Raw genomic sequence first — 26,701 nt, 5'->3', positions numbered from 1 at the left:
TATTGATCTTAACAGTCTGCACCAATATGTGCACAGCAAGCTCTCACAAACAGCAGTGTGATAATCATAGAATCCCTATAGTGCAGGAGACTATTTGCCCCTTCAGGCCTGCACCGACAACAATCCCACTCAGGCCCTATCCTCTTAACACTACATATTTATCCAGCCAGTCCCCCTGACACTAAGGTGCAATTTAGCATGGTCAATCAACCCAACATCTATGGAATGTGGGAGGAAACCGGAGCACCTGGAGGAAACCCACACAGACACTGGGAGAATGTGCAAACTCCACACAGTCACCCTGGCGCTGTGAGGCAGCAGTGCTAACTGTGCTGCCAAGATGAACAGATCATTGTTTATTGTAATATCAATTGAGGGATATAAATATTAGCCACATTGCTGGGGATAATCCCCTGTTCTTCTTCAAAATAGTGCCATGGGAGTTTTTACATCCACCCGAAAGGGTAGAGGAGGTCTTGAACCTCGTGATACTGAGGTACCTGTGCTACCAACTGAGCCACATTGGCACTAAAAGTTTAACACTTATGATTTTCAGTAGCTATTTGGCATCATACAAATCCAGAGTTAAGACCCAAACTCAATTTGCAAGGCACTTCTCCCTCCAAGGATACTTGCTGCAGTATTCTCCCGCCACCTAAAGGCTGCATTTACATTCATAGTGCCAAGTCATTGCAAGGTGCAAGTGCTATACAGCAATGCTCAGCCACAGGTATAATAAGTCGAACAGGGGCGGCACGGTAGCACAGTGGTTAGCACTGCTGCTTCACAGCTCCAGGGTCCCGGGTTCGATTCCCGGCTCGGGTCACTGTCTGTGTGGAGTTTGCACATTCTCCTCGTGTCTGCGTGGGTTTCCTCCGGGTGCTCCGGTTTCCTCCCACAGTCCAAAGATGTGCGGGTTAGGTTGATTGGCCAGGTTAAAAAAAAAAATTGCCCCTTAGAGTCCTGGGATGCGTAGGTTAGAGGGATTAGTGGGTAAAATATGTGGGGGTAGGGCCTGGGTGGGATTGTGGTCGGTGCAGACTTGATGGGCCGAATGGCCTCCTTCTGCACTGTAGGTTTTCTATGAATTTTAACCACATGGCCGCATGGTGGCATAGTGGTTAGCACTGTTGCCTCTCAGCGCCAGGGCCTTGGGTTCAATTCCTGGCTTGGGTCACTGTCTGTGTGGAGTTTGCACGTTCTCCCCGTGTCTGCGTGGGTTTCCTCCGGGTGCTCTGGTTTCCCCCCCAACAGTCCAAAGATGAGAGGGATAGGTGGATTGACCATGTTAAATTGACCCTAGTGTCAGGGGATTAGCAGGGTAAATATGTGGGGTTATGGGAATAGGTCCTGGATGGGATAGTTGTCTGCGTTGGCTCGATAGGCCGAATAGCCTCTTTCTGCACTGTAGGGATTCTATGATTCTTTACATTCAAAGAATTTTCACCATCAGAAAATGTTGGCACCAGTTTTTTTCTACACTGTTCAAATGTTCTGAAAATGGCCTACCAGTTATTGTTCCTTCTGCCTGACGATACAAATTGAAATGATTTCCTCATTAGACATTTCTGCCATGAATCCTGGTGAGCAAGTGGAAATTTAGCATTAACTGCTCACAGAGTCCAAAGCAAAAGGCAAAACTCTGCAACACAACTGTCATATTAGTAACTACAGTCAACACAAAAGATCTCTTAAGAATTTGAGTGCATTCTTCAAAACAGTGCAACTTTTTTAAAAAAGTACTTCCATATTAAACATACTGAAATCCTTTGTGCCAAAAATCAGAGTGCGGTTCCCACCCAATCTAGTTTTATTTATTCTTTGGTTATCTAAATCATATCTACTTCCGCAGGCTCTGCTTTGAAGTTATTATAAACCTAATTTCCTCTCCTTCCCTACCAGAGCATCATTTTTCTTTGACTGTTTATATAAATCCATCCTAAATACAGCAATTAGTTCCCCCAATCAGCAGTCACTTTGCAAAAATGTATTTATAGGATGTGAGCATCACTGGCAGTATTTATTGCTCATCCCTAACTATCCTCTATTTCAGAGGGCATTTGAGAGTCAATCACTGTGGCTCTGGAGTCACGTGTAGGCGAGCCCAGGTAAGGACAGCAGATGTCCTTCCCTGAAGGATAATCAGCATCACTAGACTTTGAATTAGTTTGTTTTTTTTAAAAAATTGAATTCAAATTTCACAATCTGCCATGGTGGGATTTGAAACCAGATCCCCAGATCTTGCCCTGGGTCCCTGGATTACTAGTGCAGTGAAAATACCACTTCACCACTCATGATAAAACAGTGAATTTTCAAAGAATCCTTTAGGCATCTAGACAGCATTTTTATAAAGTGGCCTTGGAATGATGCATACTACCACAGAATCCATGGCCAAAATGTTATATTGTTCAGGCAGGCACGTACCATGAAAAGGGAAAAAAAGCCAAAAATGAAGGTTTTAGTTGCGCACGTACATCCTGCCCACCATCTAGGGGCCTTAGGAATCCATGCAGCAGTTAAAAAGTGGCCTTTGAATGGTGCATATTACCTCAGAACCCATAGCTAGAATTTTACATTGCTCGGATGGGCACACTCCCAATCCAGAAGCGCCTGAAATTGCTCAAGAAAACATTGGGCACACATCCCATGTCATTGGGATAATAACTCGCGCGATAATAGTCAGCAGGTGCACACGAGAGTCAGAACCCACCCACCCACAATCAAGCAGGCAATTTGGCCCAGTAAGGGGCCAATTGAATGCAATCTTGCAGCCCGCCTCCTTTCACGGATTGGGTGGGCCAATTGGCCAGGTGGCCTTTAAATCTTAGCTGCAACCTCGAACCGGAGCAGGATGAACCGTCAGGGTGGGAATAGAATTTTCAAAAGGTTTCCATGAACTGAGGCTGTGTGTTTGAACGTGCTGCCTAGACACACACTGCAGTGTTTTTCCATCACAATTCTCTCTTGGAGAAGACAAATTTGCAGCTCCAAGACAGCTCCACAGTGGCTGACCCCCGAGGGACCATATTAGAGGTGCCAGCCTGCACCCTCCCTTTTCCCTGTGGCCACACTCTTCCCGCTTTCCCCAGCAGCACAGAGTCTTTCCCAGCGTGCGTTTCAAGCTGGTTACCCATTAACTGGGCAGCCAGTGTGAAATAGTGTTCTGGGGCCGCTCATGGCTAGGAGCATAGTTCGTGCCCACATCCAGGCCCGCCGAGTGCACGGGCCTGACCACAAATTCAGGATGTGGAGATGCCGGTGTTGGACTGGGGTAAACACAGTAAGAAGTCTCACAACACCAGGTTAAAGTCCAACAGGTTTATTTGGTAGCAAAATCCACTCGCTTTTGGAGGGCTACTCCTTCGTCAGGTAAGTGGGAGTTCTGTTCACAAACAGGGCATATAAAGACACAAACTCAATTTACAAAATAATGGTTGGAATGCGAGTCTTTACAGCTAATCAAGTCTCAAAAGGTACAGACAATGTGAGTGGAGAGAGCATTAAGCACAGGTTAAAGAGATGTGTATTGTCTCCAGACAAGACAGTCAGTGAGATTTTGCAAGGCCAGGCAAGTCATGGGGGTTACAGATAGTGTGACATGAACCCAAGATCCCAGTTGAGGCCGTCCTCATGTGTGCGGAACTTGGCTATCAGTCTCTGCTCAGCGACTCTACACTGTCATGTGCTGTGAAGGCCGCCTTGGAGAATGCTTACTCGAAGATCAGAGGCCAAATGCTCGTGACCGCTGAAGTGTTCCCCAACAGGAAGAGAACACTCTTGCCTGGTGATTGTGGAGCGGTGTTCATTCATCCGTTGTCGTAGCGCCTGCATGGTTTCCCCAATGTACCATGCCACAGGACATCGTTTCCTGCAGCGTATCAGGTAGACAACATTGGCCGAGTTGCAAGAGTATGTACCGTGTACCAGATGTCACCATTTCACATGAGAACACCATCCACCAGGTACACGGAACATACTCTTGCAACTCGGCCAATGTTGTCTACTTGATACGCTGCAGGAAAGGATGTCCCGAGGCATGGTACATTGGGGAGACCATGTAGACGCTACGACAACGGATGAATGAACACCGCTCGACAATCACCAGGCAAGAGTGTTCTCTTCCTGTTGGGGAACACTTCAGCGGTCACAGGCATTCGGCCTCTGATCTTTGAGTAAGCGATCTCCAAGGCGGCCTTCACAACACACGACAGCGTAGAGTCACTGATCAGAGACTGATAGCCAAGTTCCGCACACATGAGGACAGCCTCAACCGGGATCTTGGGTTCATGTCACACTATCTGTAACCCCCATGACTTGCCTGGCCTTGCAAAATCTCACTGACTGTCCTGTCTGGAGACAATACACATCTCTTTAACCTGTGCTTAATGCTCTCTCCACTCACATTGTCTGTACCTTTGAGACTTGATTAGCTGTAAAGATTCGCATTCCAACCATTATTTTGTAAATTGAGTTTGTGTCTTTATGTGCCCTGTTTGTGAACAGAACTCCCACTTACCTGACAAAGGAGCAGCGCTCAGAAAGCTAGTGGATTTTGCTACCAAATAAACCTGTTGGACTTTAACCTGGTGTTGTGAGACTTCTCACTACATAAATTCAGGATCATAAAATGGTAGGAGATAATCAGGAATATCTGACATGCAATAGTAAAACAAATTTAGTTTTAGATTTTTTAAAAAAGGAATTGCAGTGTACATAAATTGTATCAATTTTCAGTTATTAAGGTGACACTTAAAAGACGGGTTACAAAAATGAAGTAACAAATAACAGAACACAGCCACATGGGCATGGACCAGAAAGCAGGGGTAAGTGTTATTTTTTTGGCTTAAGGGGATGTGACTTGTGTACACACTAGTCTTCCAGTGCCACAGGTGGAAATGGGACCAGGTTCTCAGGTGGCCAGTTACACACACACACACACACACACACACTGTTTCATAAACCACGCACCACATTGTTTCCTAAACCAACTGCAACATAATGGAATAACATTTCTGATAAATTCAGCTACTATCAGAATATTCACCAATACAACAGACATCATTCTGTGTGAATACTCAATGTGCCATGTTCTTGGTCCTAGTAATATTTCTTTATGGAATTTTGAAAACAGAAATTTCTGGCCAACAGACTCTCCGTGCTACTGCAGAGAGCTGTTAAATCCCAAGACACATTCTACAGCGTCAACCTCAACACTTGAAACTTGAGCCTGTGCCCTGTAGTAACCCTGAAGTCAACCACTTAATTGTCTCTTTGGCGGGGGGCCAGGACGACGGCTGTGCTCCTCCCACTTAGCTCCAAATCCACAATGAACTCAGTTCAGTGTGGTAAAGGTCAGCGAGCCTGGCTGCTGATTGCTATGTGTGCTACTCGTGTGCGCACACAGAGGAGCCAAAGCTGAATGAATAAACAGAGAGCAGAGACAGAATTGTACTGCTGCACTGCATTGTACTGCTTATGTGGCAAGTTAAATTTCAGCGAACATCAAATCAGGCATTCGCTTCTTGTTAAATGAAGACTTCCAAGAATTTCATTACACAACAAACCGAAAGTGAAAGTTTCTTGTAGTTTTACAGAATAATTTTGTTTGCTAAATGAGAATACTCTTTTTGAAAAAGAAAACACTGCTAATTATCAGGTATGGGTTGTAAGTGGCAAGGGCGGTGCGTTGGCACAGTGGTTAGCGCTGCTGCCTCTCAGCGCTAAGGACTGGGATTTGATTCCCACCTTGTGTGACTGTGTGGAGTCTGTGTGTTCTCCCAGTATCTGCATGGGTTTCCTCAGAGTGCTTTGGTTTCCTCCCATAGTCCAACAAAATGCACATGGTGGATTGGCCATTCGTATCCCAAGATGCATAGGTTAGGGGGATTAGCAGGGTAAATACATGGGGTTACGGAGATAGGGCATCTCATCCAGACCGTCAGAGAGCCAGTGCAGAGTCGATGGGCCAAATGGCCTCCTTCTGTACTGAATCTAACCTGCACTGTTTGACATTCAACAGCATTCATCATTGAATCCAACACTTATTGACAACCCGAAGACTATCATTGACCACAAACTGAACTGGACCAGCCATTTAAACTGTTGTCACATATATTAATATGCAGTGAAAAGTATTGTTTCTTGTACGCTAAACAGACAAAACATACCGTTCATAGAGAAGGAAAGGAGAGAGAGCAGAATGTAGTGTTACAGTCATAGCTAGGATGTAGAGAAAGATCAACTTAATACGAGGTAGGTCCATTCAAAAGTCTGATGGTAGCAGGGAAGATTGTGCTCGAGTCGGTTGATACATGTCCTCAGACATTTGTATCTCTTTTTCCAATGGAAGGTGGTGGAAGACAGTATGTCAGGGGTGCGTGGGGTCCTTAGTTATGCTGGCTGCTTTTCCGGGGCAGCAGGAAGTGTAAATAGAGTCAATGGGTGGGAGGCTGGTTCGAGTGATGGACTGGGCTTCATTCAGGACCCTTTGTAGTTTTTTTGTGGTATTGGACAGAGCAGGATCCATATCAAGCTGAGATACACCTGAAAGAATGCTTGGTGGGAGTCGTAGCAGACATGCCAAGTTTACTTAGCCTCCTGAGAAAGTAGAGGCATTGGTGGGCTTTCTTAATTATATCGGCATGGAGGCCCCAGGACAGGCTGTTGGTGCTCTGGACACCTGGAAACTTGAAAGTTCCCCTCCAAGCCATGTAACATCATGACTTGGAACTACTTCCCCTCCTAACAGCATGGTGGATGTACCTATACCACATGAACTACAGCAGTTCAAGAAGGCAGCTAATCATCTCATTAGAGGGCAATTAAGGACAGGCAATAAACGCTGGCCTTGCCAGTGAGGCAGTGAAAGAACTTTAGATATATTGAAAATGGATTTCACAGTAAGTTTCACCTCAGCTTGTACACTGCATATCAGCAAAAGGTTTTTTCATCTGCAGGATGTGGACATCACTGAACGGGCCAGCATTTATTGCCTATTCCTAACTGCCCTCAGAGGGCATTTCAGAGTCAACCACATTGCCGTGGATTTGAAGTACGCCAGATCAGCTTCCCTAAAAGGACATTAGTGAACCAGATTGTTTCAATCGACAATGTTTCACGGTTATCATTAGACTCTTCATTTCAGATTTCTATTGAATTCAAATTCCGCAATCCTGATGTGGTGGGATTCGAACTCAGATCACCAGAGCCTTATCCTGGGTCTTTGAATTACTAGTCCAGCGACAACAATACCACAATGCCACTGTCTCCCCTATAAAAATTGGTATTGGCAAAAAACTGTTTAGAAGCAAATTTTCTGTGACTTTATTCCCTGCAGCCAACACTAGGCTAGTACATAAAGATAATTAATCACAGGATGCAAATACTCATACCTTTCCACCACAAACAATTCTGTTCTCTAAATGGTCCATCAAAATATCACGGAGGTATTAGAACATTGCCAGAACAGCCTAATCAGTCACAGTAATCCAAATTAATTATGCATAATACTTTTGAGACATTATGAGCTTCCATTAAACTCCTCCTCCCCCAACACCATTGTTCCCATCAACCCCCAAAGCTCCCCCAACCAGCCAAACCCACTACCATGCATTAAATACCAGCTATCAGGAACCCAAGAATTGCTTGGTTTCCAAAATGGAGGCTGTTATTTTATCTGATTACGTTATCTGACTATACCTTTCCATTTCCTGCTCACTCAACTCTCAACTCATAATATTTGACAATAGCTCTACTTGTCCAGCCAAGCCCTCAGAGTGTCAAATTCACAGACAGCACATGATAGATTATCCTGCATCCTTCAACACAAACAACGAGTATTGCCTTCTCCCACTTGCTTCATTTTTGTCCATTATTTCCTAGGCTCCAGTTATCTGTCCCAACCTGGCCATCACTCCCACAATGATTCCATCTTCTGTGCTTTAATGTCCCCCCAAAGATCCATCCTCAATCCCCTCAGTGATGTTACCCATGCCCATCAGTAATGTTATCCTGACGTTAGTTTTCATGTGCACGTCAGCAGAACCAGCTTTAAGCTTCCATTCTAGATTCCGACATGGCTGTTGCTTGTTCAACATCAAGTCACAAATGGGCAAGAATTTTAGCTCAGCAATGCATAGAATGCAACCAACCTATTTGGCCCCTGCCAAAATTCTGCCTCCGAGCTTCCAATTCCCTCTCGGGATGTCTACTCAAGCTTAACTCAACAATACACAACTTGTGTTCTGCTGATTTTGAGCAGAGTTGTACTTAGTCTATCATATATCTGCTTCCAAATGCAAACTCACTGCTACCTTATCCTCCCAGCTGTTGAGCCCCTTATACACAGTTTGTCATTCCAGACACAACACTATCCTCCTTATTGCATCCCATCCAACGCAAAATCTTGTTCAACTATCACCTAAATCCTTGCCAGATTCCACAAGCTTCCTCCAACTGCCTCACTCCTCTCTACATTGACAACATCTTGAAACCATAAACTCACTACCATCACCCTCTCTCAATGCTGGTGTGTCACACATGTCCCCCTTCTTGTCTCCCTACCACTTGGTGAGAGTCAGACCTCACACTTAAAACTTCCTTTCTAAAACCTTGATACACCTCAGAAGTCCTCCTGAAAAATCTTTCACTAACACCATCTTTACCCCATCCACTTTATTAAGTCAGGTCCTTAAAGGTAAAGTATATTTGGACATACTGTATTAGAGTTATAGCTCATTATTGCATTTGAACCCGTTTCTGGAGACCTGGGTTTGAATCCCGCCACAGATGATTGAATTTAAATTCAATAAAAAAACAAATCTGGAATTAACAATCTCCTGATGACCATAAACCATTGTTGGAAAAACCTACCTGATTCACTAATGTCCTTTAGAGAAGGAAATCTGCTGTCCTTACCTGGTCTGGCCTACATGTGACACAGTAAGAAGTTTAACAACACCAGGTTAAAGTCCAACATGTTTATTTGGTAGCAAAAGCCACACAAGCTTTCGGAGCTCTAAGCCCCTTCTTCAGGTGAGTGGGAATTCTGTTCACAAACAGAGCTTATAAAGCTTTATAAGCTCTGTTTGTGAACAGAATTCCCACTCACCTGAAGAAGGGGCTTAGAGCTCCGAAAGCTTGTGTGGCTTTTGCTACCAAATAAACCTGTTGGACTTTAACCTGGTGTTGTTAAACTTCTTACTGTGTTTACCCCAGTCCAACGCCGGCATCTCCACATCATGAATACTTGTGACTCCAGAGCCACAGCAATGTGGCTGACTCTTAACTGCTCTCAGGCAACTAGGGATGGGCAATAAATGCTGATGTGGAGATGCCGGCATTGGACTGGGGTAAACACAGCAAAATCTCACTAGCTGTCCTGTCTGGAGACAATACACATCTCTTTAACCTGTGCTTAATGCTCCCTCCACTCACATTGTCTGTACCTTTAAGACTTGATTAGCTGTAAAGACTCACATTCCGATCATTATTCATGGAAATTGAGTTTGTGTCTTTATGCCCTGTTTGTGATCAGAACTCCCACCCACTTGACAAAGGAACAGCTACTGTTCCAAAAGCTAGTGGCTTTTGGTACCAAATAAACCTGTTGGACTTTAACCTGGTGTTGTTAGACTTCTTACAATAAATGCTGGCCAGCCAGTGACACCCATGTCCCATAAATGAATAAAAAAGTAGTACCTAAAGTATTTTTCCCACATTTATTCATTCATGGGATGTGAGCGTTTGCCAAGACCAGTATTAATTCTTCAGCCACAGTTGCCTCTTAGGTGGTGAAGGTGAGCCACCTGTTTAAACCATTGAGGTCTGTCGTCGCATATGGGTTTTCTTTCTAAATGCATTAGTAAATGAGTTAAACTAAGGTTTTCAACAATCCAGTAAGTTTTATGGTCACCATTAGTTACATTAACTTTTGATTACATATTTATTTAACGAACGGTGTTTGCCATGGTGAGATTTGGACTCACATTTCCGACTTATTAGTCCATGGTTCTTGATTACTATAGTCGAGTAACAACTACTGTGTCACCATTCCCGTATCTAACAGAGCAGCAACCTTGCAACCAAATATTACACCTAACGATTTCTGGGCCGAAACAAAGAGGGAAACATGTCAAAGAATACAAAACCAATTAATTGCTTTTTAGAACACAACTTATGCAGAAAAGTGAACAATCCGGAGAAATCCCCATACTTTTTGCAATCAAACATACACTCTTTCTTGGCGCAATTAGTTCCTCCCTCTTCCCACAATAAAAAAACAACTTGCAGCCATGATAACTTATCTGAACTACCTCCGATTGCCTTTCAAGAAGCTAAAATGTCCACAGGTTTGCTTTGAAATGCACAGCCAGTTCTATTGCAGTGATGTATAATGGGCTGGGCTCGGCAGCGAAGCATGGCCGTTTCCCACTGGAATGGAGAATCAAATTCCATAAGCGGAAAAAAAAACTGCCGGGAGGAGCAAGTCATCAGAGACGGTTCTCCTTCTGCCCATGTTCCGCCTTAAATTGTCTATAATTTGTTGTTAGTGCTGGCTGGCAAACCCGATTACTTAATTTTGTAAACCCCACCCCACACACAAGATGTTTCTACCCAGAGTTTCAAATTACACTTCAATTTTATGGGGAGACCAGCACTCTGAACTTGGAAGATGCAAGGGGATCAGTTTGTGGCTTCACACTCAAATTACGCACCGACACCAGACACGGCTCCAAAACTACTTCACAGCCAATGCAAAAAAAAACTTCAGGCATGAATGCATGGAGAGATACATACATTCGATTTACACTGAAAACAGGATATCGTTTAGTTTCCAAAAAGACTGCACAAGCAGCAAATGAAACATGGGCACTGAGACCACGCTGCCTTGATCACACTGTAAAGTTTAAACGCAAAAAAAATAATAATGGCTCATAGAAGGATCCCCAAAAAGCAGGATTTTGATTTGAAATCAAATGAGGTGACTGAAGCAAGCACATGGTAGGGAGAATGCCGCACAATTGTAAGAAAGTGCATTCAAAAGGGTCAGAAAATCTGGAGAGCTACAGCGTTACACTGAGAGTTGGATCATAGTTTGAAAAAAAAATGTACTAGACAGCAGCTGAAAGTGCTGGCTTTGTTGAAAAAGGAGAGAAGCGTAATGAATGAATACAACTCAAGCTGCTCCTGCCTCTTAATGTCCGTGGGATAGGGGAGGGGCATGATGCGGTTGGTAGCAGGAAGCGCCAGCACTAATCAAAGCTTTATTTTGCAATTTTCAAGGTCTAAACTCTGGACACAGAACTAAAATAGTTTTGGGAACTCAAAACTGTTTATATCTGCTGATGTGGAGATGCCGGCGTTGGACTGGGGTAAACACAGTAAGAAGTTTAACAACACCAGGTTAAAGTCCAACAGGTTTATTTGGTAGCAAAAGCCACACAAGCTTTCGAGGCCCTGAGCCCCTTCTTCAGGTGAGTGGGAATTCTGTTCACAAACAGAACTTATAAGACACAGACTCAATTTACATATCTGCTGAGACAAACTAGGTTTGCAGAACGCAAGTCATGCATTGTTGAGTGACACTGATCGCCTGTTCTCAGAGTACAGACCAGTCAGTTTGCCATGAAATATCAGAGACATGGTTGGCATAAAGAGCACAAAAGAGGTTAAAGAGGTGTGTTAATGGGACACAATGAGGTTTTATTTGTTTCAAAATTACATTTTCGCAATGGTTCAGTGAGTAAACACACCACATGGTGTGACACCGAGCAAAGCAGCCCATAGGAGATGGTACAACTGGCCTGAGCAGAGAGATTCCGAGGAGGGGGGAAATTATCAGATTTCCAATCCCAGTTCAACGTGCACCTGCAATTATCAGACAAGAATAAAAATTGGGTTCGCTTGTGACATTCCCATTACAAAGTAATCAATTGACAATTGCTATCCTCCATACTACCACTGCATTAAACCTGGCACTTTATCTGTATTGAATCAACTGAGCAATCATTGAAGCAAAGCAAAATACTGCGGATGCTGGAATCTGAAACAAAAACCGAAAATGCTGGAAAATCTCAGCAGGTCTGACAGCATCTGTGGAGAGAGAATAAAGCCAACATCGAGTCTGGATGACCCCTTCATCAGCTCTGACAAAGCGTCATCCAGGCACAAAACGTTGGCTCTATTCTCTCTCCACAGATGCTGTCAGACCTGCTGAGATTTTTCAGCAACTTCTGTTTTTGCGTGCGAGCAATCATTGGAGCTGTGTTGGTTGGCTGCATTAAATCAGCAAAACCAATATACCTGTATATGATTATACTGTGACATGCAATTTCACAACCAATAAGTCAATGCCTCAACATTAGAAATAATTTTACTGAGAACATTTAGAGTTTCAGGTCTTCATAATGAAGCAATCAAAAATTGGGCTCGCTTGCGATATTCCCATTACCAAAATAGTCAATTTGCAATTGCTACCCTCTATACTACCACAGCATTAAACCTGACACTTCCTCACTGCAAATCTGCACCAACTGCTGCAGTACATTATTGATATTGGCAAAGCAGATATTCAAGCAGGCTTTGGCAATTGTATTGTCCAACAAAGAGATCTTGTTAGGGAGATGGGGACAAAAAAAACTAGTGGAACAAGTTCCAGCAAGCGCTCATGTTCATGCACAAGGTAGACTTCATCAGCTTCAAACTGCAGATGATATTTCCAAGGAGCTCAATAGAAGCTCGATCAGAAAATAAATGACACTTTCAATTTACCATTCAGGAGAAACAAGATAGGATTTGAACCCACTTGTTTCACAACAGCTGTGCTTTTTACCAACTGCAAAACTAACCAAGTGCATGTTGAATTATGATGATCAAGCCAGCAGTGACATTACACAATAGGAATTAGCATAGCACCACTCAACATAGCCACAAAACAACTTGTATTTCTGTCACATAACATAACAAAATGATCCAAGGAGCAATATGAAGCAAAATTTGACACCAAGGCAGATGAGGAGGTATTAGGGCAGAGGTCCAGATGTTTGGCTTCATGGAGCATCTTAGAAGGAAAAGAGACCGACAGGAACAAAAACAGAAAATGCTGGAAAATCTCAGCCAATCTGACAGCATTTGTAGGGAGAGAATAGAGCCAATGTTGAGTCGGGATGACCCTTTGTCAGAGCTAAAGACAAAGAAAATAGATTCTTTACTTTCTTTGTCTTCAGCTCTGATGAAGGTTCAACAAAAAGTTGGCTCTAGTCTCGCTCCACAGATGCTGTCAGACTTGCTGAGACTTTCCAGCATTTTCTGCTTTTGTTTCAGATTCTAGCAACTGCAGCATTTTGCTTTTATCTTAGAGGCAGAGAGGCGTTGGCAGGGAATTCCAGAGCTTAGGACGTGGGCAGCTGAAGACACCACCATGAGCAATGGAGTAATTAAAATCAATACTCAAGAGACTAGAATTAGATGAGTGCAATTATCTGAAGGTTGTGGGGTTGGAGGAAATTAACAGAGAGATGGGTGGGTGAGGACAGACCGGCATTTGAAAACAATGGAGGGGGGGTTTTAAAAATTGGAGTGTTGCTTGACCAAAAAAACAACTCGGATCAATCAGCAAGCACAGGGGCGATAGATGAATGCGAGTAAGGACACGCACAGGCAGAAAAGTTTTGGATGACCCCAAGTTTACAGAGGGTGGAAGGTGGGAGATCAGCATGAAGTGTGCTGCAATAGTCTCAACCAGAACTAACAAAAGGGAGAATTGAGGATTTCAGCAGCAAATATGCTGAGGCAGGGGCAGGAGCAGAGTCTGGGCAGAAATTACTGAGGTGCAAAGAGGCAATTTTAGTGATTGTGCTGATCCGTGGCCTTCAGCTCATCGAGGTCTCCAATATGGCACCATGGGTGCGAATAGCCTGTTTCGAAGGAGGAACTGAGTCAGCATTTAGGGGATGGTTTGGAGTGAAGAGTGAAGACAATGGCTTTGACCTTCCTAATATTTCACTGGTGGAAATTTCTGCTCATTCAGTTCCAGATGTCGGATAAGCTGCTAATTTAGCAACCGAAAAGAAATGGACAAGTTGAGAGAAGTGGTGCTGAGTTGCATGTTGTCAGCATACATGTGAAAATGAACACTGTTTTTGGAGGATGAGGATTAGAAGCCCCCCCCCCTCAACTAAGACCAGAGGTAACAGTGCAGATGTGAGAGGAGAAACCATTTAATACTCTGGCTATGATTAAATAGATAAAAATGGAACCAGGAGAGAGCGAGGTGCCAACTGACAGGGATTGGAGGAGAAGGATGGTGCCATCAACTGTGCCAAAGGTGAGTCAGGTGGAGAAGGATAAGGAAGGAGAGTTTATCTTTGTCACAATGACGCAAGATATCATTTGTGACTGATAAGAGCCATGGACGGGTCAAACTGCAGCAGAGAGGCTGAAACACGATTGAAAAGTTCAGTGTAAATGGCAGACAATACAATGCCAAATTCGTCTGACCGAGAGTATTATTCAGACGAATTAAAGAAACAAGATCGTTTAACATCAAGATGATGGTTAGACGAGTCTTTGATTCATGCTTAATTATGCCTACAAGAAGCCAAAGGCAGTACAAAAGATTTTGGCACCATGCTAATTTAACGTTGGAAGTATTTAATGTAAAAAGTTGACAAAAACTGCATAAAAATAACTTGCCAACAGAGCACACAGGTGTGGCAAGCCCGAATCAGCATATTGCAATTTTCTTACACTGATGCTTTCTAGGTAAAGGCAACACATTAAAAATGTGGTTTACTGTCACTGCATTTGACAAATGAGACCTGTTCCTTCCAACACTGTAACACTACATTCTGCACTCTCATTTTCTTCTCTATGGACGGTTTGCTTTGTCTGTATCGCGTGCAAGAAACAACTTTTCACTGTATGTTAATACATGACAATAATAAATCAAAAATAAAATTCTCCATAACCATGAATTTTACCTCACTTAAACTCTTTCTGACAAATGAACAACTTTACACAGACCATCCAGAAAAACTATTATGAAATTTTTCCCGACCCCTTTTTTTTAAAGAAAGCAAAGGTTCATGATATTGATCTAGAAGCGACAATGACAGAACTGAACTTTGACTGGCTGAATTCCACAAATAACATTTCCTGGACTCTTTACCATAGCAAATATCATCCATGGCTGTACCTCCCCCATGGAGGTACTCCTCAGGAGACTGCAAATGATGCAAGCATATGGTTCACAGGGCAACAGTGCGAGGGGGCAACTCCATAATGCCTGCCAAAAACTATTGTTTTGAGGAAGAGATGGGGATGCATTCCCAGATCAAGTACTTGTAAAGTCAACCTCAGGGTAAAAGTTCCTTCAACACACCCGATACCACAGCTTCAACCATATACACTTAGCAAAAACATGTACAACTTTTATTTATAAATGTTTAATCCTATTCTACCAGACATTCATTTGCTTCCTTTTTCATGATTTGATGTGGCTATTCCACGTGACTAACTTTGTTTGTGGAGAGACAAGTTCTTTTAATTGAGTTCATACAAGAATGATACACACGTTGGCTTGAAATAATTTAACTGAATTCATGGGGGGTGCAAAAGAACATAAACTACTTCTCCCAGATAAGGGCAAACATGTAGTGACAGCTTCAAAATTCCAAGCCTGGTCAGGAATTCTGCCTCTACTATATTGCAAGCACCATGCAATGAATTTACACATGATAATATAGTCACGTAAGAATCAATGGCTCTTGTACAAAATGTTATATAACCAATATTTGTTTTGGCAAAAGAAAAGTCCCTCAAAGGCACTACCCATTTGGCAGCTGCTGTTTTGGAAAAGACACGCTAACTGGCAGTTTATTTCTTAAATCGAGAACATAAATATTACCTAGCAAAAAAGGTTCAATCAACATGCCAAATATCTCAAGCCAAGATGATTAGGGAAAGATAAGTTACTACAGTATTCAAGGGAAAAAAAGAACACATTCAGCTCTTGGCAATTACTTTATAGTTCTAGGAAACAGCAACACAACATAAATAGAAAAAACATGATAAGCATGAAATGTATTGGTGAGAATTAGTAGCTCCCCACACCATCGCCCCCCCCCCCCCCCCATGTGATTTCACGGAGATGAAGAATTTATTTCAGTCTTGTATGGCACATGCTCTCCCGAATGGGGAATGTAATAAAACTGGCTACACAACAAAAGTATATTTATGTAGTACTTTTATAGCATCAAGGTATGCCAATCTTCTGACTCAGAAGAGACTGCTACCAACTCAGCCAGAGCTGACATTTAAATAGCCTGCAGCAATAGTTGAATCATCAACAATCATAAGCTATTTAAGCCAATTTCAGGACTGGGATACACAATCTGATTGCTGAAACTTCAGTGCGGAATTGCAGGAGTGCTGCATCAGAGGGGTTATCGTTCAACTCCACCATTAACTAAGGCTCTGTCTAAGATGCCTTGGCAAAATGTTCAACATTGATCCCTCAACTAACACCAAACAGGTCGTTTACCTCAGTGATCACTTGATCTGGGTATTAGTGTCTTTTGCACTAGTAATTGTTTTAAAAAAAAATACACCATTTATAAAAGTACGTTACATGACCAAAGATAACATTACACAAGGTGCAAAGCAAATCAGTTTCTTCCAATACTGTATATTACTCACAACATTTATAATAGTCAATTTTTACAATGTTCATTACATTTTAAACATGTAGCCCAAGGGGTTTTCCAGTTTCCAGCCCCTCAGTGCAATATGGCTGAAGCACTTTAGACAATGGCCTTTCCCCATTGCTTTGCAGTTGCTGCCCAAGCTTTAGTGCAACATTCAGCACATATTCCTGGATCTTGGGAATGTGCCTGTCTGTAACATTTGAACAGCTCTTCTGCACTGGAAGACCAAAGAGTCTTGGTCTGACCAAGAGATATTTTTCACCAAGGTGACGGCCCTCCAGGTGCAGTTGCTGTTTATCTCAGTGTGCATCCCAGGGAACAGCACAAGTAACACTTCAATTGCTCCAAGGGTGAAACAAGTTGACCATGGAAGAGGCAGGGCTTATTATGAATTGTTCAGCTGCTCTATTACACAGCAAGCTGAACATACCGAACAGTAATCACAATCTAGTTAGTGGATCTGGGATCCAATTAGTTCAAGTGGTATAATATAAGAGCAAACACTCTGTTATTCACTTCTGTTGATCATCTTGTTTGAATTAAGCAGAAAATCAATTTGTCCATTTTTCAACTGAAGACCTTTTTTATTGTGGCCTTTCTACCGCAGCACCACTTTTGTGGCAAAAATTAGATTACCATTATTCCACCATAATGGGCATGTCACTGGGCAAGTAATGATGTGGAGATGCCAGCGTTGGACTGGGGTGAACACAGTAAGAAGTCTCACAACACCAGGTTAAAGTCCAACAGGTTTATTTGGGCAAGTAACCCAGAGCTCTGGGGATTGGGGTTCAAATCACACCATAGCAATTTAAATTAACACATCTGGAATGTAAAATTAGCCTCAGTAATAGTGACCAGGAAAACTATTGCCGATTATTTGAAAAACCCATCTGGACAGCAATGTGGTTGACTTTTAAATGTCCTCTGAAATGGCCTAGCAAGCTACTCAGTTCTGCCACACATGTCAACAGCATTGTCAAGCGGCACATACACAGCAATAACTTGCTCACTGATGCTCAGCTTGGGTTCCACCAGGACTACTTACCTCATTACTGCCTTGGTCCAAACAAGGACAGAAGAGCTGAGTTCCAAAGGTGAGGCAAGAGTGACTGCCCTTGACATCAAGACAGCATTCGCCTAACTGTGGCATCAAGGAGTCCTGGCAAAATTGATGTCAATGGGAATCAGGGGAAAACTCAGTCATTGCTGTGTATGTGCAGCTTGGCAGTGCTGTCGACAACACCGTCCATCATCTTGCTGATGATTGAGGATTGACTGAAGGAGTGGTAATTTGTCAGAGAGTCATAGAGGTTTACAGGATGGAAACAGGTCCTTCGGCCCAACTTGTCCATGCCGCCCTTTTTCTTTTTTAAAAACCCCTAAGCTAATCCCAATTGCCCACATTTGGCCCATATCCCTCTATACCCATCGTACCCATGTCACTGTCTAAATGCTTTTTAAAACACAAAATTGTACCCGCCTCTACTGCTACCTCTGGCAGCTTGTTCCAGACACTCACCACCCTCTGTGAAAAAATTGCCCCTCTGGACACTTTTGTATCTCTCCCCTCTCACCTTAAACCTATGCCCTCTAGTTCTAGACTCCCCTACCTTTGGGAAAAGATACTGACTATCTAGCTGATCTATGCCCCTCATTATTTTATAGACCTCTATAAGGTCACCCCTCAGCCTCCTACGCTCCAGAGAAAAAAGTCCCAATCTATCCAGCCTCTCCTTATAACTCAAACCATCAAGTCAAGTCCCGGTAGCATCCTAGTAAATCTTTTCTGCACTGTTTCTAATTTAATAATATCCTTTCTATAATAGGGTGACCAGAATTGCACACAGTATTCCAAGTGTGGCCGTACCAATGTCTTGTACAACTTCAACAAATCGTCTCAACTCCCGTATTCAATGTTCTGACCGATGAAACCAAGCACGCCGAATGCCTTCTTTACCACTCTGTCCACCTGTGACTCCACTTTCAAGGAGCTATGAACATGTATCCCTAGATCTCTTTGTTCTGTAACTCTCCCCAATGCCCTACCATTAACTGAGTAAGTCCTGCCCTGGTTCAATCTACTAAAATGCATCACCTCACATTTGTCTAAATTAAACTCCATCTGCCATTCGTCAGCCCACTGGCCCAATTAATCAAGATCCTGTTGCAATCGGAGATAAACTTTCTTCGCTGTCCACTATACCACCAATCTGAGTGTCATCTGCAAACTTACTAACCATGCCTCCTACATTCTCATCCAAATCATTTATATTAATGACAAGTAACAGTGGACCCAGCACTGATCCCTGAGGCACGCCACTGGTCACAGGCTTCCAGTTTTGGTCAGCTTTGATTTTTCCTGCTTTCCCGGACAGGACATACCTGGGCAATTTTCTACATTGTCAAGTCAATGCCAGTGTTGGGAGTCATACCCGTCACAAAGTTAGATGGTTGTGGTCGTTTGAGGTCAATAATATCAGTCCCAGGATATTGCTGCAGGAGTTGCTAGGCCCAATCATCTTCCAGATGTCTTATCAATGACATTACCTCCATCATAAGGTCAAAAGTGGAGATGTTTCCCAATAATTACACAATTTTCAGTACTATTCGCAACTTCAGATATTGAAGCAGTCTGTGAGCATATGCAACAAGACCTGGACAACACTGGGCTTGGGCTAATAATTGACAAGTAGAATTTATACCACACAAGTACCAGTCAACGATCATCTTCAGCGAGAGAAAATCCCACCATCTCCCCTTGATTATCTTATGGAATTACCATTGCTAAATCCCTCACCATCAACATCTTGGGGGCTACCATTGACCAGAAACTGAACTGGACCCATAATTTAAATACTGTGGCTACAAGAGCAGGTCAGAGACTAGGAATTCTGAGATGACTAACTCACCTTGACTCCCCAAAACTTATCCACCACCTGCAAGACGCAAATCAGGAATGTGATTGAACACTCCATTTGCCTGGATAAGTGCGGCTCCAACAATACTCAAACTCGACACCATTCAGCCTGCTTGATTGGCACCCTATCCACAAACATCCACTCCCTCCACAACTAACGCACAGCAGCAGCAGTGTGTACCATCTACAAGATGCACGGATTTGATTTGTCACATGTATTAACATAGTGAAAAGTATTGTTTCTTGCGTGCTATACAGACGAAACATACCATTCATAGAGAAGGAAACGAGAGAGTGCAGAATGTAATGTTACAGTCATGGCTAGGGTGTAGAGAAAGATCAACTTAATGCAAGATAGGTCCATTCAAAAGTCTGATAGCAGCAGAGAAGAAACTGTCCTCGAGTCGGTTGGTATGTGACCTCAGACTTTTGTATCTTTTTCCCGAAGGAAGGTGGTGGAAGAGAGCATGTCCGTGGTACGTGGGGTCCTTAATTATGCTGGCTGCTTTGCTGAGGCAGTGGAAAGTGTAGACAGAGTCAATGGATGGGAGGCTGGTTTGCGTGATCGATTGGGCTGCATTCACGACCTTTTGTAGTTCCTTGCGGTCTTGGGCAGAGCAGGAGCCATATCAAGCTGTGATACAACCAGAAAGAATGCTTTCTATGGTGCATCTGTAAAAGGCGGAGAGAGTCGTAGCCGACATGCCAAATTTCCTTAGTCTTCTGAGAAAGTAGAGGCGTTGGTGGGCTTTCTTAACTATAGTGTCGGCTTGGGGGGACCAGAACAAGTTGTTGGTGATCTGGACACCTAAAAACTTGAAGTTCTCGACCCTTTCTACTTCGTCCCCATTGATGTAGACAGGGGCATATTCTCCTTTACGTTTCCTTGAAGTCGATGACAATCTCCTTTGTTTTGTTGACATTGAGGGAGAGATTATTGTCGCTGCACCAGTTCACCAGATTCTCTATCTCATTCCTATATTCCGTCTAGTCATTGTTTGAAATCCGACCCACTACGGTGGCGTCGTCAGCAAAATTGAAAATCGAATTGGAGGGGAATTTGGTGCACAGTCATAGGTGTATAAAAGGAGTACAGTAGGGGGCTGAGAACATAGCTGTGTGGTACCAGTGTTGAGGATGATCGTGGAGGAGGTGTTGTTGCCTATCCTTACTGATTGTGGTCTGTGAGTTAGGAAGTTCAGGATCCAGTCGCAGAGTGAGGTGCCGAGGCCCAGGCCACAGAGTTTGGAGATGGGTTTCCTGGGAATAAGCATTGAAGGCTGAGCTGTAGTCAATAAATAGGAGTTTGACATAGGTGTCCTTGTTTTCTAGGTGCTCCAGGGTTGAATGCAGTGCCAGGGAAATGGCGTCTGCTGTGGACCTGCTGCAGCAGTAGGCACATTGTAGTGGATCCAGATGAGTCCGGGAGGCTGGAATTGATTCGTGCCATGACTAACTTTTTGAAGCACTTCATAATGGTGGATGTCAGAGCCACCAGCCGATAGCCATTAAGGCACGCTGCTTGGTTTTTCTTAGGTACCGGGATGATGGTCGTCTTCTTGAAGCAGATAGGGAACCTCATATTGTTGTAAAGAGAGGTTGAAGATGTCGGTGAATGCCTCCACCAGCTGATCCGCGCAGGATTTGAGTGCTCATCTTGGTACCCCATCCGGGCCAGTTGCTTTCCGTGGGTTGACCTTCAAGAGAGCTGCTCTGACATCTGCAATGGTGACCCCAGATACAGGTTCATCCAGTGTGGAGGGCATGCTCTCGCTGATAGTTTGCTCAAAACGGGCGTAGAATGCATGGAGCTCATCAGGGAGGGGTTTGTTGGAGCTGGCGATTTTACATGCCTTCATCTTGTAGCTTGTTATGTCTTGCAGACCTCACCATAGTCGGCTGGTGTCAGTGTGGCTAGCCTGGGACTCTAGCTTGGTCCGGTATTGTCTTTTGGCATCTTTGATGGATCTCCTTAGATCATATCTGGCTTTCTTGTATAGGTCAGTGTCGCCTGACTTGAACACCTCAGACCTGGACTTCAGCAAGCACTGGATATCCCTGTTCATCCATGGTTTCCGGTTGGGGAACACACGGATTTGCTTCTGCACTACACTGCAGCAACTTACCAAAGTTCCTTTGACAGCAACTTCCAAACCTGCGACCTCAAGGGCAGCAGATGCATGCCAGAAGACCATCACCTGGCAGTTCCCCTCCAAGTCACTCAGCATCCCAACTTGGAACTAATGTCATTCCTTCACTGTTGCTGGGTCAAAATTCTGGAACTCCCTTCAAAACAGCAGTGTGTGTAGCTCAAGGTGGTGCTCACCACCACCTTCTCAAGGGCAATTAGCGATGGGCAACAAATTCTATCCTTGCCAATAACAGCCCACATCCCATGAAAGAAATAAAAAAAAAATTGAAGTCAATTTTTACTTCATCATTTCAAGATATACAAGTAGCTAAATGCCCTTACCAAATATCCAGATATTTTAAAATTTGGTAAATCGATGGCCATTTCAGCTCGAAACACAAGCATAAAAATAACAGCTCAATATATGTTTCATGCTTCAAATGGTGGATGCATGTGCTCAGCAATTGTTTCCATTCCATTTCAAGCCTCAAGTATTGAGCGCTTGCTTAATCTCATTAAAACACCTCCGCTACATTTTCCTATTGCATCACACCACCAAACAGTGGCCATCAGTATTAAATTAAGTTCGGTTTTTGCACTATGTTCAGCAAATGCAAACACTTTTCTCAGCCCTTACCGCTAGTAAAGTATACTTTCATCCCAACTGTTGATGTATCTGACAGAAGCAAAGCACTGCAGATGCTGGAAATATGAAACAGACAAAATTTTGGAAATGTTCAGCAGGTCTGACAGCATCTGTGGAGAGAGAAAGAGTTCTAAAGGAAGGTCCTCGATCTAAAACATAACTCTGTTTCTCTCTTTACAGATGCCGCCCGACTTGCTGAATATTTCCAGTTTTTTTTTGTTCTTATATTTGATCTTTAGTCCCACAATTTTAAAAAAGGCCAAGGGTCAAATATTTTGTGGGCGGCACAGTGGTCAGCACTGCTGCCTCACCAGCACCAGGGACCTAGGTTCAATTCTGGCCTCGGGTCACTGTGCTGAGTCTGCACGTTCGCCCCGAGTCTGTGTGGGTTTCCTCCAGGTGCTCTGGTTTCTCCCACAATCCAAAAGGTGTGCGCGGATCAGGTGGATTGGCCATGCTAAATTGCCCCATAGTGTCAGGGGGACTACCAGGGTAAATACGTGGGGTTACAGGAATAGGGCCTGGGTGGGATTGTGGTCAGTGCAGACTCGATGGGCCAAATGGCCTCCTTCTGCACTGTAAAGATTCTATGTTCTATGTCATTAACCATAGAATCCCTACAATGCAGAAGAGGCCATTTGGCCCATCAGGTCTGCACCGACTCTCCAGTCGCCTTCCAAAGTTTAGAAAGCCAATGTGCAACTGAATGAGACAAAAAGAGAGAGACACCCAGACAGGCAAAGATTCCATTGTATGTCATTGCTGTCCCCTTATTGCTTCTGAGGTTAGTCAGGGCGATATTCACAGAACAGAGGGTTAGATATAACCCTCCACAATTAGCTTCAAAAAGGTCAAAGCAAATCATTTCACTGTCAAAGGCTATTCTCATTGACAAATACTTTCTCCCTGTATCAAGTAAAACGATATGGATTCGGATACCAAATAAATATTCTCAACTACTCCTGACCCCTCACCTCATAACTTTCTTCCAAGAAACAATATTTCTGCAGAAATTGCTTCATTTTACATCACTTGCAAATTACTATGAGTGAGTTTTTTTTTGTTCGTTGCTTCACACAAGATTTTCCTCCATTCTTGCTCTGTCCAAAGAATGACTAGCTAACAGAAACAAACACATTGGCTGGAATTTTACCACCCCACCCACCCAGGGGAAAATCAGAGCAGGCGAGCGGCAGACACTGGAAAGGTCCATCGACTTCAGGCAGGATTTTACGGTTTCGGGACAAGCGAGACCATAAAATCCCACCCATTACTTCTGTAGTTGTCAAATGCATGCAGTTAGTTCCTCTAGCTGTGGAAAGATCTTTCAGTCATTTAAGACTGGCACCAGCATTAAATCAGGAAGAAAGCTCAGTGCAAGTACCAGTAGAGCTATAAAATGGTCCGTGAAAACACATTACCTATAGAAATTCACTTTCCAAACCCACAAAGTGCTGAAAAGACTTTCAAACCTCTAATCTGTGCAGAAGATCTTATTCTCTTTAACAGTGACAGTATGATTATGATACTGCTGGATAGAGATTCATGACAACAATATGTAGTACAAAACATTACTAAAATATGAGGAACTACGTGGCTAGATCGGAGAGGCTGGGGTTGGTCTCGCTGGATCAGGGAAACTCAAGAAGGGCTTTGATAGAGGTAGTCAAAATCACGAGATGTCTGGACAGCAACTGTTCCCATCGGCAGATGAATCAAGAAACAACGGACATCAATTTAAGGATTTTAGCCAAAGGAATCAAAGGCAACAGGAGGAACATTTATTTTACATTTTAAGTGATTGCAATCTGGAATGCACCAAGGAGGTTCAATCGTTGTTTTCAAAAGTGAACTGGATAAGCAACTGAAGGGGAAAAAGCTTGCTGAGCTACCGGACCAGGGAAGGGGAGGGGAACTAGCAAAACTGCTCTTACAGAATGCCAGCATGGACTTGCAGGCCAAGTCCTTCCCTGCTGTAATCATTCTAGAATACCACAGGAAACACAATACATTGTTAGAGGGTTAGCTTAGGTGCAAACTCCAGTACAGTATTGAGTGAGTGCCGAACTATCAGAAAACCTTCCTATCAAATGACTCATTGGTAGTAGGGAAGCTGCTAGAGTCCATTATCAAGGATTTCATAGCACAGCATTTGGAAAACAGTGGTAATCAAAGTTAGCATGGATTTACAAAAGGGAAATCGTGCTTGACAAATCTACTGAAATTCTTTTGAGGTTGTAACCAATAGAGTTGACCAGGGAGAACAGGTAGATGTGGTTTATTTCGACTTTCAGAAGGCTTTCAACGAAGTCTCACATAGCAGATTACTATGTAAAGTTAAAGCGCATGGGATTGCAGGTAGTGTCAAGATGGATAGAAAGCTGGTTAGCAGATAGGGATCAAAGAATTGGAATAAATGAGTCCTTTTCTGATTGACAAGCAGTAACTAGCGGGGCACCACAGGGGTCTGCGCTAGGACCCTAACTATTCACATCATATATTAATGATTTGGAGGAGGGAGCTAAATGTATGGTCTTCAAATTTGACGATGATACAAAGTTGGGTGGGAGGGGGAGCTGGGAGGAGGAGGCAGAGATGTTTCAGTGTGATTTGGACAGGCTGACAGATGCAGTATAATGTAGTACCATTTTGGTAGTAATAATAGGAAGGCAGATTATTTGAATGGGTGTAAATTGAGAGGGGTGGATTCTCAGCAAAACCTTGGTGTCCTTATGCATCAGTCATTGGAGGCAAGCATGCAGGTAAAGGAGGCAAATGGTATGTTGGCGTTTATAGCAAGAGGATTTGAGGAATTGTGATATTTTACTGCAGTTGCATTTGGCATTGGTGAGGCCACACCTGGAGTATTGTGTGCAGTTTTGGTGTCCTTATCCAAGAAAGGATGTTCTTGCTATGGAGGGAGTGCAGTGAAGGTTTACCAGGCTGATTCCTGGGATGGCAGGTCTGTCATATAAGGAGAGACTAAGTCAGTTAGGATTATATTCAGTGAAGTTTAGAAGTGCGAGAGGGAATCTCATAGAAACTTATAAAATTGAAACAGGATTCGACAGGGTAGATTCAGAAAGAATGTTCCTGAAGGTGCTGAGGTCCAGAACTAGGGGTCATCATTTGAAGATAAGAGGTAAACCTTTTAGGATTCAGCCAGAGAGTGGTGAATCTGTGGAATTCACCAGCACAAAGTAGTTGAGGCCAAAACGTTGTGTGATTTCAGGAAGGAATTAGATTGCTCTTGGGGCTGAAGAGATTGAGGGATATAGTGGGGAAGGTGGGATCAGGGTATTGAATTGTATGATCAGCCATGATCATAATGAATGGTAGAGCAAGCCTGAAGGACCTATTCCTGCTTCTATTTTCTATGCATGTTTCTATGTCAAATCAAGGTCCCATCTGTTTCATGTGGACATAAGAGATCCCATGGCACTATTTCAAAAGAACTGGGAAGTTATCCCTGGTGTCCAGGCCAATGTTTGTCCCTGAACCAGTTATCACTGAAAACAGTTCATCAGGTCATCCTTACATTGCTGTTTGTGGGAACTTGCTGTCTGCAAATTGGTTGTGCCATGTCAGAGTCCTTCATTTTCTGAGGTGCCTTGGAGGTTCTGAGGTAGTGAAAGACATTTTTTTTTAAATTGCAAGTTTTTCTTTCAATTGCTCACTTTTAAAATTTTTATTTTACACAGAAGATTAAAAAGGTGAAGTATGTTACAGGTAAATGTTTTGGTTCAGGACATGTCATGAAGCAAGTTCTTTTATGAACATAATGGAATAGTAGCAGAAGTAAGCCATGCTATTAGGTTTGGAGAACTATTATATTATGTATAATAATATTATACTATGTCTTAATACCCATTTGCCCTGCACAGATGCTGCTGCATGTACAGACTCCCAGTTGCATCGATTACATCACAAACATCTGAAAAAAACACTTACCATAAACTATGTGGCTACTGTAGCCACCCTACAAACCTCCGCCTTTAAAGTTTCATGATTACTCACAAAATTGACCACACAAATACAAAAATCATGACATCACACAACTAAAGAAGTCACAATAGAGCAAGACAAGTAGCTGAACAACTCTAGCCAATGTGGGCGAATTTGTGCATTACACAAATGGGAATGCAGCCGAACTATGCATTGGAAGTCTGTGACTCTCCCCCACAATCCCTTCTGGAATGAAGTTTGGTCAGTAATTGGTGCTCTCGTTCTGTCATTGTAGCTTTACTCAGCACTGTAAATCTAACCTACTAGATTAACAAAAAACTGCTTTCTTCAAA

At 43.2% G+C, this 26,701-nt stretch overlaps 1 protein-coding gene across 11 annotated transcripts in view; it reads right to left on the bottom strand.

The window, feature by feature from the left end:
* Nucleotides 1-26,701, bottom strand: part of LOC144495127 (long-chain-fatty-acid--CoA ligase 1-like) — a 190,326-nt gene that overhangs the window by 112,677 nt on the left and 50,948 nt on the right. For 2 of the 11 annotated variants that reach the window (XM_078215071.1, XM_078215064.1), the window contains exon 2: nt 25,942-26,023. The exons of 6 other annotated variants lie outside the window; for them this stretch is intronic. The gene's annotated coding sequence lies outside the window, so the exon portion shown is untranslated. Of the gene's footprint in view, nt 1-1,509; nt 1,581-10,313; nt 10,522-25,941; nt 26,024-26,701 lie in introns of those variants that run through there. 3 more of the 11 variants (XM_078215062.1, XM_078215067.1, XM_078215059.1) reach the window with 3 other exon arrangements.

The sequence above is a fragment of the Mustelus asterias genome, chromosome 6 (genome assembly GCF_964213995.1).
Source record: "Mustelus asterias chromosome 6, sMusAst1.hap1.1, whole genome shotgun sequence".
In the NCBI taxonomy this organism is placed as follows: Eukaryota; Metazoa; Chordata; class Chondrichthyes; order Carcharhiniformes; family Triakidae; genus Mustelus; species Mustelus asterias.
The sequence above is the reverse complement of the archived record's forward strand: the minus strand, read 5'-3'. Positions and strand labels throughout refer to the sequence as shown.